Below are 19,364 nucleotides of genomic sequence, written 5' to 3'. Positions count from 1 at the left end.
ATAATACAAAGCAATCCCTATTGAATAGCTCTACATAAAAGTCACTGTTCTTAACTCCTCACTTAACCCTGAAAATAAAAGCACATGTTAACCATTTCTTATCATAAAGGTGATTGAACTGCATCTGAACCTGAAAAATAAAATGGAGTTATTATTTTTCAGCTACAATTTCTTTGGTGCATTTTCCAACTACTTTTCCAAACAGTGGAATTTGATGTCATGCATCAAAATTCTAATTGACTGTATTGATTACTTTTTAAAATATCATTTTATAAAGTAGTAAAATGGATAAATTAGTGGGCCATTTCATAGCACATATGTAAAATTCCTTTAGCTACTTGAATCGCTTCCAGAAATGTTACAGACAAAATGGCTTTTCCTCAGAATTACTGTCATTTTATTTTGTTTTTCAAATCTGGCACTAATTATTTTCATTGGATATAAAAGTTTCAGATGAGCAACATTTTTTGTGTGAACATTTTCAATTCCTATTCCCTGGCTGTATTTTAGTCTAGTTGAGCCACAGTCTCTTTTAAAAACCTTTTATTAACAGTGTCCACCTCTAGTATGTTCCCTGTTCAATCTCCTGTGTCTTATGAGCTCTGAGGGTGGATCATTCACAAGACTGACTTTAGGTATTTACCTTAGGCTCTATTTTATTTCCTATCTTAAATCAACCTAATATGGTGAGGAAAGAATATTATTAAATTAATGCCAATGCTACCTGGAGGTATGGCTACATTTTTTTATTTTGAAGATTTGCCTTAAGGTCAATGATAATTAACTCAGAGATGTGAATACACAAATTCAAGCATAGGCTCTATGCAATGCAGTCTTGTGGGCCTATTGCATACATTGCAACTATGAGTCTATTCTTTCTGAGTATGTATAGAAAAATCCTTGTGATTAAAAAAATAATTATCTGAACTCTTTTGGTCATGTTTCACCTTTACTATTAAAAGTTAAACTAAAAATGTGACTAAAAGTACAACTGATGCTTATGATGTAAGAGTCTGTGTGTGTGTGTGAATTTGCATGTGTCTATGCTGTACAAGAGGCACACAACTCTGTGTTTAGAGAACCTTTGTTTAGGCCGGGCGCGGTGGCTCAAGCCTGTAATCCCAGCACTTTGGGAGGCCGAGACGGGCGGATCACGAGGTCAGGAGATCGAGACCATCCTGGCTAACATGGTGAAACCCGTCTCTACTAAAAAATACAAAAAAAACTAGCCGGGCGACATGGCGGGCGCCTGTAGTCCCAGCTGCTTGGGAGGCTGAGGCAGGAGAATGGCGTAAACCCAGGAGGCGGAGCTTGCAGTGAGCTGAGACCCGGCCACTGCACTCCAGCCTGCGGCAGAGCAAGACTCCGTCTCAAAAAAAAAAAAAAAAAAAAAAAAAAAAAAAAAAAAAAAAAAAAAAAAAGAGAACCTTTGTTTAAAAGCTAATTACAATGTCCTAAGAATAAGTTCATTGTGATAAAGTGTCTGAGACTTGGAACTTATTTATTTATTTATTTATTATTTATTTATTTATTTATTTGAGATGAAATCTTGCTCTATTGCCCAAGCTGGAGTGCAGTGCAGCGATCTCAGCTCACTGCAACCTCCACCTCCCAAGTACAAACGATCCTCCTGCCTCAGCCTCCCTGGTAGCTGAAGTCATGCCTGGCTAATTTTTTTTGTATTTTTAGTAGAGACAGAGTTTCATCATGTTGGCCATGTTGCTCTCAAACTCCTGACCTCAAGTGATCTGCCCACCTCAGTCTCCCAAAGTGCTGGAAATACAGGCATGAGTCACCATGCCCAGTGGAACTTACTTTTCTACTGCAATGTACCTTAGCTTATCCTGACTAATAGACATACCACACAGGGTTACAGACATAATTTATTAAGTTCTATATTATTATATCCTTAGAGAAGTATCTGACACATGGAATATGCTTAATAAAAGTTAGCTATTGTGATTTGTACTCTTCTTTTTTTTATTTTCTAGTAAAGAGTCCCCAATATAGTCTTTGGCTTACAATTGTGCATTACACCAATTAATTAACTAATAAAAGAGTGACAATTCAACTCATTACTGAGGGTATCAAGGTAGATTAGTCACACTCAATAGATGTATGGGAGGCCTTCAATGAAGGAAATCTTTACCAAGGTAAGGATAAGGTCATGGGAAACCAACAAGAAATTATGAAATACCCATAGACAAGCTGCAAAAGAAACCTTCATGCCTGATGGCTGAAGGGCAAAGGCAAAAGGTCATTAGTAGAATGAGCAAGAGCTCGAGCTGTAAACAGTAACTACCTTTCAAGAGCTGTGGCTTTTTGTAGAAGTGAGAAGACATTGATAAGTTTCCTACTGTCAGGGAGGTTGCTCGTGGAATAAATACTCCAAACTCTCTTTCCTCCCACTCCAGTCTCCTGTAGATGCTTAACTGGAGGCCAAGGAAGCCTATTTGATGCAGCCCCTAAGTATCAACCTATAGTTCACCAGAGCCAAGTGTGGCTCTGAAGGAGTAAACCAAGAACATGCCACACAATAACGGACATAGGCCGAAACCTCAGCCACACACAGACACACACACACCACACACACACACACACACGCACAAGTTTTGACTTTCAGCACTATGGCCTCATCGAATTCTGATTTCATTACCCTAAATTCAGAGAACATCTTTCTTATGGAGAGAAGAGGCAAGAAAAGATGAAATCAAAGTCCTTCAAAGGAGAGAGAGTAATGTTCCCTAAGATTTGGTTCAACCGCCTAAGTTCTTTCCACTCAAAATGCCCCACTGTACCTTAAACCATGTTAGAAAAGAGATATTTCTCTTGTAGGAAACATCCTCTAACTCCTTTTACACATTAGTTTATTGTGTTATGAGGAAGAAGAAATTATAAAAGGAACAGAACAGATCAGACAAAGTCAGTAACTTTTATTTATTTCCACGATAACAACTAAAACTCTATCACCAAATAATTTTACTGATTAATATATTTACTTTCAACTTACTGCTTTTTAGTGTTAAATAAAGTTTGGCTTTCTAGTCCGCATGAATATTTCACTAATATTGGTGGTGATGGCTTTTTACCCCACTCCTATATTTTAATTGTACTTTATCTCACTTATATTTTTATTATAACTTAAAACTTTGATTTTTTCAATTATTTGATTATTTGAGTTTTCATTCATCCTAGTTCCTTTTTTTCCTGTATGTTCTATTTGTGGTTTTTGTTTGTTTTGTTTGTTTTTAGTGATTGTAAATTTCTACCCCACAAACAATTATTTCAAAATTTTTCTGTTATCTTTGTTGCCAAACAATTTTATTTGGCTTTTCCATTACATGAAAATGTCTTACCATTTTTTTCTGAAAATAACACAGCTTCATGTCAGGAATTCAAACTTTTTGAAAAAAAAAATGAATAAAATACAATTTGGCCATTTCTTTTCTAAAGTCATCCCTATCTACAGCTCTTTCTCATTCTCCTTCTTCTCTCCCAGTCTGCTGCTCCACAAATCATGTGCTATCCCATCTAGGAAGAGGAGTGCAGGAGAGGTTCCAAGCTTTCACAAAAGACAATATAAAGTTTTTATCTAAATTACACAAATCATTAACTAATTTCTGTTAAAGATAATTTATCACTTTAAGTCTTATTTTGTTCATCAGTTAAAATACAGAAAACATTATCTCGTTCAGGTCCTGTGGGAATTACACTTGAAAATAGCAGGGTTATTTGCAGTTTAAGCCTTTTCTTTCTTCAATTTCTCACTGAGGAGTTTTACAGAAGAATGATTGAGAAGGTGGGATATAAAATTTAACTTTCAGTTGATGAATGTGAAATAATAGGCTAGTACTTTATGGAAGTAGGCCTGCTCTGTTCAGAGATGTGTGGGTGAAATTGTCTTGTTTTTACCAAACCATTAGCTGAGACTTAACTCTGGGGTAAGTCATATAAAGGGCAATGGCAATCCACGAGTTTGACTCTTGCTCGTGAAACCAGAGCACAGAGAAAAAGCATAGACTTTTCTTTACTGGCCAAGGAATCTCCATGGAGGACAGGGCTAACGGCCTGACACCAGCCTTGCCAATATTGCAGGGTCTTTTATGAGTGCAGTGACATCAGCTATAGTCCACGTCTCATGCAGGAAAAGACTCCAGATGAACTCTGTAGTGTAAATGCTCCTGGTCACGGAGGACTGACTCCAGTGGAGGTCAAAGTTGTGCCAGGATGCTCCCATTCTGGCCCTGGAGCAGGTTAACATGCCAGTGTACAGGATATGGTTCACATTGACTAGAACAGATTAAATGCTTTGAGCTTGTTTTTTAAAAGGAAAGTTATTTGGGGGGCAATTCAGAATAATTATGCTGACTCAACCTCAAATGCCAACACTGAAGAAAAATAGTTTAATTTACTCTTGCAGTAGGATTTTGCTAGTGGAAAGCACGGGCACAGGAAATAGGCAGAAATATTCTGAGATTTCTATTTACAGGAGGTTTGGCAGGAGCAAAGGAGAGAATATCTTGCTTGAAATGTGCTTACTGGATTTTTTTTTCTGTAACAACTCACTGGAAGTAGGAAGTACTTACAGAGATATTCAAAGCCAGATAATGTCATTGTAAGAAGTACTCTGTAATGAGCAGTATGAAACCAAATTCCAAAATTATTTTTACTCCCCAAACAGACCTTTATTTTAAAACAGCTTGATTGGAACTTAGTAATACATTATTAGAGTAAGAAAAAAAACCCAGCAGTCTCATTGGATATGACTGTATTTTTTCCACGGTGAGGAAGACTCATTTTCAAATTTGAGTTAAGTGTCAATATCAGAAATCTAAGGACATTTCCCCATCAATAAATTCTTAAGCATGTTTTTGCTGAACATCTGCAATATATTCAGTATTATGCTAAGTGAAATGGGTGGTAGAGGGGAAGTGTAAGGCAAGGCTCACATCTTTGTGCAGCCTTCAGTCCTTCTGAGAGGAACAAATCAAAGATATTTGGCATGCCAGGGATTTTGTGTTCTGTTAAAGTCAGTCATTAAATGTTTCTTTATATGGATCAGATTGGCATAGTAGGACAGTAGGAAATTAGGCAACACACCAGCAGGTAAAAACTTACCATCAAAGTATTAAAGTCTTTTTTTTTTTTTTTTTTTTTTTTTGAGACAGAGTCTGGCTCTGTCGCCCAGACTGGAGTGCAGTGGCCGGATCTCAGCTCACTGCAAGCTCCGCCTCCCGGGTTTACGCCATTCTCCTGCCTCCGCCTCCCAAGTAGCTGGGACTACAGGCGCCCGCCTCGTCGCCCGGCTAGTTTTTTGTATTCTTTAGTAGAGACGGGGTTTCACCGTATTAGCCAGGATGGTCTCGATCTCCTGACCTCGTGATCCGCCCATCTCGGCCTCCCAAAGTGCTGGGATTACAGGCTTGAGCCACCGCGCCCGGCCAAAGTATTAAAGTCTTAATGAGTGAAATAAAGAATGAATTTTCTAATTTTGTATTACATGATGATGTTTTGCATTATCTCTCTGGACTCAGTATATTTTCCGTTTGATTGGAGCTTTCAGTTCAGGATTAAGCTTCTGAAAATAAAAGCTCAGATTAGATTTCTCCCATCAACTAGCATAATGCCAAGGCCATAAAAATGTCAATAGTTGTTTATTGGTTGAATTAATACATATATTACATTTGCCTTAGCCAATTAGTTAAAATTCATATTCAGTCTCTACTATTAGGGAAGGAAGTGAGTAATAATTATGTGTTCAAGTCCAGTGGACACAGGTACCACCGCAAAAGCATTGCAACTTTCCATCTATTGGAATACCAAGTATGGCTGGGGGTCATAGCCTTGAATCATGAAGCAGGGGCAGCATAGTGCTACTGGATTTGCCAAATTTTTTATTTAGAATCCAAGGTGGGATAAAGCTGTTATATGATGCTGTTTCTAGATAGGAACTGGAGCAGACCTTGAATTTCACTTAGCCCCCAATTCATTCGTTGACGAGAGGTGAAGGGAAGAGAGGTGAAGGGAAGAGATATGGGAGTGACAGGTCAAGAGCTTATGCTTTACTCTGACCATCTCTGAAAGACGAACATCCTCATGGGGCAAAGGATTTTTAAATATTCTTTATAGTTCTTCAGTGATGTAAAGGGTCCTGCTGTTGCAATAAACCCCATCCCTCATACCAAGCCTCAACCTTAACCTGCTGTCATGATGGCTAAGTACCTTATGTGTCCCAGGAGTACCAAAGGAAAGACCGGTGTTGAAAAGTCGATGAATAGAATGTTCCCCAAGAAGCAATGCAATTGAACAAGGATGCTGACTCCATTCCCAGACTTTTCTGAGGAAAACAGAGATCAGGAATACCAGGATATGTGTAGTCTGCTAAAATCAATTTTCTCCTGCTTCACAGATTTCCCTTTTTTACAACATCGTGAATATGCTGAAGTTAATTACCCTTTCACTTAACTCTTTCTCCTCAATAGAAATTACAATTTGATCTGTAACACGTTCAGATAACAGTTGATATTTGTGGTTTCTTTTTTTTTTTTAATTAAAGTTGATTTTAAGAGAGTTTTTCAGTAGAATCCAGAAAATAATATATATTAAAAGGTAATCTTAGGCCAAAGAAAATAAAAATCTTAGATAAAATCTAAGATAAAATTCTTAGCCAGAGGATTTATCAACCAAAATGAACAAACAAGTCGACACATTATGATTAACAATGGGCACAATAGACACACACCCCATCCAGCTCTCTTTAGTGTGACCTGTGGATCTCTAGCCTCCCCAAGTCCCCATCCAGGTTAGGAAGGAGTCCTGGTATCTCAAACGATGCTTTTTAAAGTCTTGATGCTGTTACCTACATGGCCCACAGCCTGCGTCAGCAGTTCCAGATCATCCTCCCCACCTAAGGTGAAGGCCTCTAGAGCTTCCAATCCAGTGATTCCCTAAGCTTTAGGGCATTGTCTCCCAAGTTCCCCCACTGCTGTGAAGACGTGGCATTTTGACGGCTGATTCTGGGACAGAAACATCGAGTTCAGTATTAAGTAGGGGCAAGGCAAGGCTGGGCATTCACCCAGCTGGGTCACCTCTCCCCACCTCCTGCCTGCACGACACCAGAACCATCACCCCTGGTGAAGCCCTGAGGTGACGCTTCCCTGACACTGCTGGGGCTGCTGCTACACGTTCTTTGCCCAGAGACACCATGCTTAGTTTCTTCCACCCTCTGTCATGATTTTTCCCCTTTCTGTTGCCCCTCTGTTTGTTCTTGTCTTCTAGTTATTCGTATTTCCTCAAGCTGGTATAGTTGAAAGGAGAGGAAACACTCTGACCTTTTGCTATGTTCTTGTTTTTATAAGACTCCTAGCCGGGCGCGGTGGCTCAAGCCTGTAATCCCAGCACTTTGCGAGGCCGAGACGGGCGGATCACGAGGTCAGGAGATCGAGACCATCCTGGCGAACACGGTGAAACCCCGTCTCTACTAAAAATACAAAAAACTAGCCGGGCGAGGTGGCGGCGCCTGTAGTCCCAGCTACTCGGGAGGCTGAGGCAGGAGAATGGCGTGAACCCAGGAGGCGGAGCTTGCAGTGAGCTGAGGTCTGGCCACTGCACTCCAGCCTGGGTGACAGAGCGAGACTCCGTCTCAAAAAAAAAAAAAAAAAAAAAAAAGACTCCATTTTATTCCGGAGAACGGTCAACAGCTGAGCTGTAGAGAGACCTGCTGTGGTCCCAGTGGCTGTGTGGGTGCCGTGTGCCTCAGTGCCTAGCACTCTGGGCCTCCTGGCTCCCAGCACCTGGCTTCACACTGAGCCTTCAACCTGCACTGTCCATATCAGGGGTTCAGGGGCCAACAGCTCCCAAAATTTTCCTCTCATCTTGTCTGTCACTTGCAGAGAGCCAACTTTGACTTTCAGGATTTCTAATTACAATGAGACAAAGCTCTAAAATAAACAAATAAAAATTAAAGCAAGCAAAGGTCGCTGGTCGCACTGATGTCGGCTTCACACGCTGACCCAACTGGGTCTCTGGGACAGGAAGTGATAGAGAGGGGATCACCTCATGACCCAGCCACTCCAATAATTATCATGTTGCCAAGGCGATAGGAGGCTGTTCCCATTGACGGGCAGCGAGGCAGAGAAGCTGAATGCCTGCAACTCTTCATTTTGGTTTTCAGTAGCCACAATTTCTAATACAATTATGTTAATTACACTCTCCTACAGAACAAACCCCTACCAAAAAAGAAATAAATATTATAAATTGTGTATCAGAGTCTTTTTAATATAGCTAAATACACATTCGAACATAATAAATCAAATTAGAGGATTCTGTTAAGTTTTTCTCAAAAGACTCAGTTACAGGGTGAAAATAAAATGGCCTTTTTCTTATTCACTTCATGTAAAAGTAAAGTGATTCACAGGTTCAACTGGGGGCGATACAGGTGCCTAGATAAATTCCCAGCTTATTAGTCAGTGTATGTAGCATGGAAATAGTCTCCCCTCTTACAGGAAACCCGGAAAACTGCAACTGTTACTGTCTGGTCTTCATCACCCACTGCAAAATGATACTTCTAATTGCTCTGTTAAAACTTTTTATATAGACAGAAAGCACTCAGTCCCACAATACAGAGCAAAGCATTAGAAAATGAAGCATGAAGTAAAATATCTGTCCATAACTAGTTCTCTTAACAAATTTATAAATTATTCAAACAGGCAAGTACCCAATCTAACTAGAACACTTAATGATGCACTTTTATCTGGCTCATGACCACATGTTGTGCACTCAGCTGTAACTGTCCTTAATTGTGAAAACATGATAAAATCTGGAACTCCTTGCTGCTACAGGCACCTGTTACTGCCTGGGAGGGTTTGTATGGATATTAACAGATCTTCTTGCGTTTGGGTGAGACTATTTTCATCTAACAATCAAGAATTTACTGTAATCCCTGATCCTATTGTGATTTGGTGCCATTCCTCTTTTCTTATTTTTATTTTAATTATTTGTTTGTTTATTTATTTATTTATTTATTTTTGAGATGGAGTCTCACACTGTCACACAGGCTGGAGTGCAGTGGCACAATCACAGCTCAGTGCCACCTCCCACTCCCAGGTTCAAGCTATTCTCTTTGCCTCAGCCTCCCGAATAGCTGGGATTACAGGTGACTGCCACCACGTCCAGGTAATTGTTTTTTGTGTTTTTAGCAGAGATGGGGTTTCACTATGTTGGCCAGGCTGGTTTCGAACTCCTGACTGCATGATCTGCCTGCCTCGGCCTCTCAAAGTGTTGGGATTATAGGCATGAGCCACTGCAGCTGCCCGTCTTTCCTTATTAAAAATAAAGATATATTTGCTGACATATGAGGAGGAGGACAATGGTGTTAGCCCCAAACTTACAAAATGCAGTTCTGTATGTTTTGTAAGCAGAGTAAATTAACACATTCATATATATCCCCCACGCAAGCTTTTTGCCACTAAACAAATCCTAGGATGATATTGTTGTGGGATGGAACTGGTTCAGGAAACAGCCAGAGAAGCAATATGTCCTCAGACCATGTCTGAGTGAGATTCCTCACTGCCACCTTGACAGTGTCTTGGCCAGGGGATGCTTGTAGAGCCCTGCAAATGTCTTAGTAGGGGACCTCTGTAGACCTTCCATCTTCTTCATGCTGTAGAATAACATGATGAGCTCTATAAGCTGCCATGATGGTCAGAAATAGGAGACAGTCAAGGTACAATAAACACCAAGTTTCAAATGATAAAAGCAAATCCTGAAACAGAAATTAAACTTTTCAGCCAAGGTGCAATCAGATGAAAGCAAAATCAGTGCTGGCTAAGAAACAAAAAGAAAAAGATATTCCAGAATTCAGGGTGAATACTATTGTATGCCAGCCTCATTTTGTAGGACATATAAAAACCAAGAAATACATTGACATAAAATTGTCACCTTTGGATCAAGCATTAATAGATTGGGACAATATTCCAGAAGAGATTATGAAATTGGAAAGAAAAGTGATTCCTACAAAAATTCTGTAGGAACAAGATCAATGTCACAAGCGCAAGTACACAATCAGAGTCTAGAATGTGTGATGACTTAGAAGATGGTGAAAATGTCCTGTCCCCAATCCCACTTGTCAATTTAAAGGTGTCATTTAATCTTATCTTGAGCATAATATAACGAAGGCTAGCTTTCACAGCTAACACCTTTTCAGTGAATGCATATCCAAAGGTTCTTCAAGGACTAGATATTAAAGGCATGCCCAAACGTGAAGATAGAAGACAATGTCTTACCAAATCTCTGTATTCATTCACTAGACTGTCAACTAATAGTTATGGGAAGAAGAGAGAAATAGATCTTACATGTTGTTCCTTACAGCTACGAGATAATTAGATAGTCAAATGGAAGCTAAATATTCTAAGCATTCTTATAAAAGTCTTAAGTTTATTTGTGCATCTATTTGAGGGTAAAGATACAACAAAAAACAAAGGTGGAATATAGTTATTTCAAAACCTAAAAGAAAGAATGATTTGCAAGTGGATGTGTTAACATTAAAAGCTTAACCTGCTTGGTTTTCAGTGAAGTGAGTAAAATACCAGACATGGGATTTAAACCCCAAATAATATATTTTATTAAATGTGTATCTAGTCTGGCTGATATTCATGATTTCTCCAAGCTGGAAAGATCCTATCTACTTGCATGATCTTATTTTAAAGATCTTACTCTTTGAATATGTTGATACATGAGATCTAATTGCTCTAAATACAGTTCATCAAAATGTAATTGTCTCCACTAAAAAAGAAAAATAAATGTCTCTTATCCAAGTCTTTCTAGACTGAATATCTGGAATATCTTTCAAATCAGTCCTTTTGTTCATCTGTAGAAAAGTGATTGCTGATGACTACCAAAAGACCTGAGAAGTCAAGTCTCTGTACAGCAGCAAGAGAAGAGAATAAGAGTGAGCAGTAGTGGACTGTCAAACAGGTAGAGCACCAATTCCGATTGCTACTGGTTTAGCATCTTGACATTTTGCTATTTATGACAGCAGGGCATTATCAAACTTTGTGTTTTGCCTTTGTTAGTAAGGTTAGCTTGTTTTGTCTTGAATGTTGTTTGTTTTATTTTTGCACGTGGACTCATTTCTAGATGATACATATGGTTATATACTAATCATTCTACTGCATATTAATAAATATAATTAAATAATAGAAGACAGCATCAAACAGATGACAATTGCCTTGAAGCTCCGTGATGTGTTGAGGCTATATGAGGATACATAATAAAAACTTGAGGAGTTTATCAGAAATATTTTTAAATCTTGCAAAAGTAGTCACTTGTGGATTACTTTACGCAAGTTGTGTGACTTCTCTGAGCATTGTTTTCTTATCTCTAATATACGAATATTAGTAATTACCATATGAAACAATTCCAATAACTGATTATAAAGAACTTTGCAAAATACCTGGAACATAAAGAGATGTCCAATGACTATAGGTTTCATTTTCTCTCATTTTCCTCATCACAATTTATTTAGTATCATACAAATTGTCAAACTAACTCACTTAAAATATTTTACCACATGAGAACTCAGGAAAAAAAAGTTAAAGAAAAATCGCTTTTCATTAGTTTCTGATTGGTGATACACACCTTATTGCCAAAGTGCATTCATATACAGATGACTGTAGGTATATATGTCTGTTGTATGTATATAGTTTCTCTTTATGAGATTGGTGAATATACAAAGAACAATTTGGAGGAAAAACACAGTCGGACACAGGAAGCTTTAACTCTGCTTTTATTTTATTGTATTTATTTTGAGATAGAGTCTCTCTCTATTGCCCAGACTGGAGTGCAGTGGCATGATCTCAGCTCAGTGCAACCTCTGCCTCCCAGGTTCAAGCAATTCTCCTGCTTCAGCCTCCCAAGTAGCTGGGATTACAGGCACCCTCCATAACGCCCAGCTAATTTTTGTATTTTTAGTAGAGACGGGGTTTCACCATCTTTGCCAGGCTGGTCTTGAATTCCTGACCTTGTGATCCACCCACCTCGGCCTCCCAAAGTGCTGGGATTACAGGCGTGAGCCACCACACCCAGACCTGATTCTGCTTTTAATGGAAGCTTTCTGAGTAGCTAAAATGACAATATTTTTAAAATTTAAGAGGGCTGCATATTATCAAATAAACATACCTACTGGGAAAATTTTGAACAGTTTATTTCTCACGGATGAACAGTTCTTCAGCCTCATTGTGTTAACATCGATGAAAAATACACATGCCACAGCCTTCGTTACCACTTGATTCTGAACTATGTGGTCAGATTTCAGGTCATTGGTATCAGAGAAGCTCTACAGAAAACTTTTACACATTCTCACAGTAGCAGTTTATTAAAACGATTCTTCATTTTGCATAATTATTTAACTACTTTCCATACATCTCTAAGTTTAATATACAGACCAAAAATGCATATTTTACATCTTTCTTTTTCATTTATTTTATGTACTGTTTCTTTATATTATGACTATAATAAGCATTACTTACTCTTGAATCAATCACACGTTGCTCTGTAATAATGCAAAAGCTTTTGTTTGTTTCAGTGGTTATTAAATTTTGCTATGTACTATTTTACTATTTACAAGTAATAATGCTACAGTCATGTGCCACGAGTTAATGAGAATAAATTCTGAGAAATGCATCATTATGTGACTTCGTCGTTGTGTGAACATCATAGTGTATACTGACACAAACATAGTTGGGATAGTCTACTGTACATCTCAGCTATGTGCTATAGCCTACTGCTTCTAGGCTACAAACCTGTTCAGCATGTTATTGTACTGAATACTGTAGGCAATCGTAATACCCATGTTAAGTATTTGTGCATCCAAACATATAAAGTATACATTAAAAATATGGTATTATAATCTTATGAGACACCATTGTATATGTGATTCATCATCGACTGAAATGTTATTTTTGTATTTACTAATAATATTATTATATAATATATAATATAGCATTATATCACTATGTAACATTTACTATTATAATAAATTATAGCTATTAGTTATCATATAATATTTCAATAAAATGATGTTTTAGAAATTTAATTTTCCCAGAATGATGAATGTCTTGGATGAGATCTCACAGGTAGATAATAACAAAATTAAGATAAAAACCTAGGTCTCTACTCTCTTTATACTGTAATCTTCAGAATAAACATGTCATTTGAAAGAAAACCAGTGTTTTCATTTTATTTTTTATTACCAAAGTAAATGGATATTTATTAAGTAAATCTGAAGTTTCAACTAATCTCAAATACTTAAACTGTACAAAACAAACAGGAATTAATTTTTTTTTAACAAAAGAAAATGTTTAAATGAACAGACTTTCACAAGACTTGTCTTAAATAAGAAATCAAAGCTGGTCCTGTGTTCTATTTACTCAGCAAGTCACAGAAACAATAAACATCCGTATTCTTAAATAAAAGACCAACCAAGAAATTAAGACATATAAATCAAAAGCAGAATTTCCGTCAAAGCAAAAGTACACACAAAAAATCCTCTCCAGGATTCAACGCACTCTCTGTCCAGCCTTTAAGTGGATCTGTTCTAGATAGGGAACTGCACCACATGACTTCTTCAGAAGTGCTACAGCTTCCAGCGTACAAACACTTTCCAGAAATCCTTGAACCTTCTAGATCTTCTGGTACAATTAAGTGGCAGAAATTTCAGCCACAAATTTAAAATAATACTGTTTCTATGACAGACTTTTTCAAAATCACTCCAGCACCTGAGGGAAACCCTCAGCTCTGTCACAAGCTATGTGATTTGATGAAATCATTTTATCTCTTTAGGAGTATGGTGATCTATAATGGAAACATAATAGTTCCTACTTGATGGGGTTAGTTATAAGGAGAGTGAGACAGAATGAGTAAATCAGCTGCTTCTTAGAGGGTGCTCAATATATCACAGTCACATTTCCAGATGGGTTGAAGTTTAACAGGAAATACCATTTTTTCTTGATGTAGAAGAATGTAAATTATTGAAGTGAAGATGTAAATGACTCCTAAGCTCCTCATGGCAAAGACATCATTATGTGGGCTAAGTGTAAGCCAGGGGCAGACATTTTGTTTTATTTATTGTTACATTCTTAACTTCAAGATCAGCTTCTGACCTACACAAGGTTTTCAATAAACAGTTGGTGAATAAATGACTACTCTTTACTATCTTCTCATCAATGTTATTTTCTAGAAGAATGTCATTTTGTAGTGCTTCAAACCTTTTTAGACATTAAAATCTAGGAATGCTATACATCTGTTCTTTAGCCTGATGTTTATCTTACCTGGAAATAAAAAACCCGCTTTGCAGCAAACACGTTTGCTCTTTACAAGGCAAATTAGCCTTCTTATTGACTAGGTAAAACTTGATTTAAGGAGCTGGAATAACAGCAGGGTATATTTTCCTTCTGGAGCATGTTATCTTGAATGATTTCCCCTATAAATTATCATTTCAAATACTAGATGAAGATGCAACTCCTGGAAGTATATAAAAACCACAATAAAATAAATCACAACTAAGCTTAAAAGCATTTTCGAAAGCAGGAATTAAAATGAAGTGTAGATTCTTCATCAGAAGCAACGAATAATTTAGGGATATTTGCATTCTGTGGATTTTTTGCCAGATTAATTTTATGTATTAGACGTGACATAGTCTACTTACCACTGTCACTAATATTAAAACAACAATACAACAATGTCAGATGGCTGAATAACCTACTGAAATGAGCAAAGGGAAAATTTAAGAAAACAGGTTTAAGATTAGGTCTCTAATATTGGAACCAATAGTAATACAGGTTCCAGTATGACTATTAGGGGGATAAAGCAAATATGATAGAATAAGAGACTCTAACACGGATCTTTAATCATTTTCTTTACAGAGAAGATGCAATTTAGAAAAACCAAAGGCAAGAATCAAACCTGACTTTCTTAGTTCCTGAGAGCCAATTATGTTGTCTTACTTGGTTGGACTGTCATTCTTTTTGTCCCCAGTTCCTCATCTCTCCCTTTGCCAGAATAAATTATATCATTGACAAATGCAGAGCATCAGTTCAGCAGACAATAACTAGAACAACCGGCATAGACAAATACAGAAAGGCCCAGAGAGTGCAAATGTTCCTTATGTCTCATGGATAGTTAATGGCCACAGGAGGGCTGAGAGCCTTCAGCCAGCACTGAGGTACCTGGGAGAATGTCTGTCCTCTTGAAGTTATCTCCCTCTTGCCTGAATCGCTCAGTGATGATTGTTGAGGAACTACGCCTGAGATAGAGCTTGTGCTTCGATATTAGGCCATAACAGTTGCCAGTAACAGTCAGTTTCACCAGAAACTGTGAGCCAGATTAGTGGATGGCTCTGTTCAGAACCTTCTCCCTTCACTTTTTCTGTTGACAGTGCAATGATGAAATCAGATGTTAGATGTAAAATTAAATGCTATGCCATGATAATAAAGGCCTTGCTTATTTTCTCAAACCATCTGTATTAAAGTGAAGTTGTTTGGGGATTTTTTTTTTGTCTTTTTGTCATTGTTTTTAATTTTATTTGTGCTTTTATTTCTCATCTATTTTGGAGTGATAACTTATAAAATATAATACAAAGGAATTAGTAGAATAATAAAAGGAATTTTTTTATTTAAAAAAAAAAAAAAACTAAACTAAAGACAGGGCCGGGCACAGTGGTTTGTGCCTGTAATCCCAGCACTTTGGGAGGCCGAGGCAGATGGATTACAAGGTCAGGAGTTCCAGACAAGCCTAAACAATATGGTGAAACTCCGTCTCTACTAAAAATACAAAAATTAGGCAGGCGTGCTGGCACGCACCTGTAGTCCCAGCTACTCGGGAAGCTGAGGCAGGAGAATCGCTTGAAACCAGGAGATGGAGGTTGTGGTGATCCGAGATCACGTCACTGCACTCGAGCCTGGGTGACAGAGCGAGATTCCATCTCAAAACAAACAAACAAACACCTAAAGACATACAAAGGATGTTATGATAACTTTACGACTTTACTTAACAAAAATACATTTACGTTTAATTAAGTGTAATCCAACCAAACAAAACATAGAGAAACAGAAAGAATTACAAGTACGCAGCTCGTTCCTTGACAGTATGCTTATAAGTGGTCAATATAGAGAAGAGTATACACACTAGTAACATTTTATCGTTGTTCAATAGTAACTAAAAACTTACAATAGAAATTTTCCTTGCCATATTGATTTATACATATAAATTTTTAATAAGCACTGATATTTAAAGTTTCTATATGGCCGATGAACATCTTTCTTGTTTGTTAATACATCTGGTCAAGGTAAAATTGACAACATGCTATTAGCAAAAGATAATATAACTATAACCTTCTTACTTTTTTTTTATTTGATTGGTGCAAAAACCTCTACATGGTCTTTCAGAAGTTTGTTGAAAGGAATGGAAAAGTTAATAAAATTTAAAGCAATTTCTGTAAGCAAAAGACGTCAAAAAACTTTTTATCTAAAATAAAGCAAAGTATGCTAAAATTTCATAATTCATTTTCAATGCATTAGTAGCTAGTTCAAACAAACTATCCTGGTAAAATTATACTGAAATTTAAATTTTCCTTCAATGAAAGAAGTGAGTTCCACCTCCTTAAATTTCTTGTCCTTGGATCCTCTTTTGATAACAAATAATTTTCAAAGGAGTATATCAGATTCATAGTGTTTATTAACAACTTCTCATAGATATGCAACATAAAGATCACCACATAGTTCATCTAAAATTTTTGTTAAATTGCAAAACACGTCATGACAATCTGTAGAAATTCTGTTCTTCAAACTTTTTTAGTTTTGCTCTTTGATCTTATTTTCCATTGAAAACTGGTCCGTCTTGGCATGGATATATTCAGATCATCAAAGATGTCAAGGATATCAGAAAATATCTTGCAATCCCATCTACTTATTTATACTTCTTTCCTGTCTTATAGAAACACTGATAACCCATTCTATAATTCAAGCATTCTTGAAATTGTTCCCAGTGATAACTATCATGGTTTAACGTTCAATATTTGTTTAAATCAGTTTCTATATTATCAAATCACAATACAAAAAATCTAAAATTTTAGCCACTAGACTTTATAAAATTTACAAATTTTACTATGGCACTGCGCACACTCTTTAGTTCAGCTTCTTTCGTCATGTATGGCAAGACTTTCTCAATGAAGGTCTCCCTGTGTCGATTTACATTTTGACACAAGCTCCATAATCTGGTTGACCATCTACAATATTTTCTTTTCAATATATCCATGTCATTTGAACATATGCTACATAATACTTAAACTCCAAAACTCATTTGATGACGAAGTGATACTTTGTAGCTTTAGCTCATTCAGAATTGGTTGTATTTTTCAGAATCAAAGGAAAATCAAGGTTTCCTTCATTTCACCTTTATGTTCAAATAATACATACCAAAAGAATGGTCATGTTAGCAATATCCATGGGTTCAGTAGGATGCCCTGAATGTGCATGGCCACCCGACTTTTCTAACCAAGCATCTCTGATACAGCTTTTGACAATAATGATTTGGCAATTGTACATGCTTAGCAACTACATTAGAGATAAAATGCTATGTATAGGAATCTCTAAAGCACCAATGTTTAGACATCAGGTATTGAACAACTGCTCTGTTAACTTTTTAATGTAATACTCTTTCTTTCAGATAAATCTTTGGTTTAGGGTTTATCTATTTATGCTGTGCTTTTAAATGCTATTTATGATTTGATAGTTTATTTCTTTACTAGCCAGTGTATCTCCAAAAGTAACACACTCCAGTGTTCACACTTGACCCTCAATTATGGCTTTATCACAACACTCAAGTCATAAAAAATCATATTCACAAATAAAACTAGGAAGAACAGTAAATTAAAAAAAATAAATTTACTTCATTAAAATTGAATAATTAAACTGAAGGAACATACTTTAGTAACCTTGCAAAACAGAATTTGGGCTTGAATATTCCGGGTCTAAAAACAACAAGAACTACACAGAAATCCTCCTGTGCCCAGTAAATTTATTTCTTAAAAAGGCATAAGTTAGTATTCTGAAACTATGTGTGTGCTAGGATTGAACAAATCATAAATATGTTGGAGATGATGAGTCACATATTTTACTGTTAGAGAAAGAAGTTACAGATATGGAAAAGGGAAGATTCATGTGAGCCCTGTGTTATGGGAAAGGAATCAGAGATATCAGTATGAAAGCACAGAGAGAGAAAGTAGAAATAATTAAAGATTGAAGCATGTGTGTGGGTTAGAGACACGAGGTCAAGGGAAAATTGATCTTATTCACAGGCCTTGCTCACACTCAAGGGGAAGGGGTTGTATACATGTGTACACCAGGAGATGCCTTAAAAGTCAAAGGGCAACTACAGAAAACCCTGAGTTATCAAGTGTGGTAGCTGGATTAAGTGGCCAAAGTGAGGTTGGGTTTCTCAGGCTGGGGCTAGGGGAAGGGCACTGCTACCTCAGAAAAAGGGGGAAATCAAAGAGTGAAGCCATGGGATAATCCAGGGCCCATAAAGGAAGTTTGAGGATCAAATGCTTGGAGGAATAAAGATGGAATAAGATTAAAGATAAAAACTGAAGTTTGGTTTTGGTGGCCCCAAGATGGCCGAATAGGAACAGCTCCAGCCTCCAGCCCCCAGAGTGAGCGACACAGAGGACAGGTGATTTCTGCATTTCCAACTGAGGTACCGGGTTCATCTCACTGGGGCGTGTCGGACAGTGGGTGCAGGACAGTGGATGCAACACAACAAGCGAGAGCCGAAGCAGGGCGAGGCATCACCTCACCCAGGAAGTGCAAGGGGGAAGGAATTCCCTTTCCTAGTCAAGGAAAACCGTGACACACAACACCTGGAAAATCAGGTCACTCCCACCCTAATACTGCGCTTTACCAAGGGTCTTAGCAAACAGCACACCAGGAGATTGTATCCCGCACCTGGCTTGAAAGGTCCCACACCCACGGAGCCTCCCTCATTGCTAGTACAGCAGTCTGAAATCTAACTGCAAGGTGGCAGCGAGGCTGGGGGAGGGCACCCGCCGGTTGCTGAGGCTTAAGTAGGTAAACAAAGTGACCGGCGAAGCTCAAACTGGGTGGAGCCCACCACTGCTCAAGGAGGCCTGCCTGCCTCTGTAGACTCGACCTCTGGGGACAGGGCATAGCCAAACAAAAGGCAGCAGAAACCTCTGCAGGTGTAAATGTCCCTGTCTGACAACTTTGAAGAGAGCAGTGGTTCTCCCAGCACGCAGTTTGAGATCTGAGAATGGACAGACTGTCTGCTCAAGTGGGTTCCTGACCCCCGAG

Source organism: Trachypithecus francoisi, unplaced genomic scaffold (genome assembly GCF_009764315.1).
Source record: "Trachypithecus francoisi isolate TF-2019V2 unplaced genomic scaffold, Tfra_2.0 Lachesis_group4, whole genome shotgun sequence".
In the NCBI taxonomy this organism is placed as follows: domain Eukaryota; kingdom Metazoa; phylum Chordata; class Mammalia; order Primates; family Cercopithecidae; genus Trachypithecus; species Trachypithecus francoisi.
Note: the sequence above shows the minus strand (reverse complement) of the source record.